This window comes from Olea europaea, unplaced genomic scaffold, assembly GCF_002742605.1.
Source record: "Olea europaea var. sylvestris unplaced genomic scaffold, O_europaea_v1 scaffold638, whole genome shotgun sequence".
Lineage (NCBI taxonomy): Eukaryota > Viridiplantae > Streptophyta > Magnoliopsida > Lamiales > Oleaceae > Olea > Olea europaea.
The window spans coordinates 242,060-243,357 of NW_019264746.1; positions in this window are offsets into that span (position 1 = coordinate 242,060).

The window sequence follows — 1,298 nt, forward strand, 5'->3', positions numbered from 1 at the left end:
AACAACAGGCTTTAAGAGGCATTGTAGACACAGTTTCCTTCCTCTTTCTCTTGCCAAGTAAACCTTTTTCTCCAATATAAAAGTATTGAGCACGACCTAATTATATCTACTAAATGACATTAATCTTGAAATCAAGAAAATGAAAAGGTATTGATTTTGAAGATCTCTCGAGAGATTCTGGCAACATAGGAAAGCTACTTTGTAATTGTATTTTGTTTATCTATCATCCAATGAAGGAGACATTCTTCAGATACTTAGCACAAAATGATACTGTTTCTATTTCGTCATTTATTTTTAAAAGAGCTATATGTTTCTTAAAATTACCATGAAAGATTAAACAAAAGAGAAAAAATCACTGAGAGCAATTTGAGCAAGGTTACCTATCAACATTAATCTGGTCACAGGAACCCAAATAACTGGGCAATTAGTATAATCATAAATAGACAAGGTAACCCGAACTTCAAGTGATTGAGAAAGAGTTCCATATCCAACATAAAAAGTGTGAATATTTCGGTTCAATATTCATGGATAGAGTTGGCAGGATATAACAGTAAATAACAGAATTTGTGGGAGAAAACCATATAGATTATGGTGTTGAAAATTTAGAAGGAATGACCCTGAGGTCTATGGACGCCTATTTTAACAACTCTGTTAGGTCTCACCAAACCCCAATCTGGATCAGATTTCATGTCATGGTTCAATGGCAAGAAAGGTAGGTTCAATACTGTGCACACCCAACTCACGGACTCAGGAGCACTAAGCATTACACGATTATCCAAACAACAAGTTTTTTAGGCATCAGAGATTCACTTTCTGATTTCTTATTTGATATTGAGCGAGGATGAATAATTTATTTAAAATCATCTTTTGACTGATCATTGGGACTCTATAGCTAGACTTGAAAAATGTAAATTAGAAAAAAAGGCATCTTGAAGTAAGTATTGCGTCTCAACTAGCCATTTCTCAGATGTCCAGCCCAAAATAAGACAAGAATTTAGTTTTTTACTTTTTACCTTCCAGCCTCTAGATGGAGATCTCAAAACAGCTGGACCCAAGGTTAGAGATTCCATGCGAACCAAACTTTCCCCATCCGAAATTTGGGAATTACGATTCCAACTATTGCCGACATCTAGTATAGCTTTTGAAGCCTCTGTTATGACAACCTGCATATTGTCAAATATTTTTTATAGATTACACTTCTTAGTGTTATCTAATAGAAAAATGCCGATCATTGGCCTGTTAAGAATAATTCACTACTTGCAATGATATTACCAAAAAAAAAAAAAAAAACAAGATGG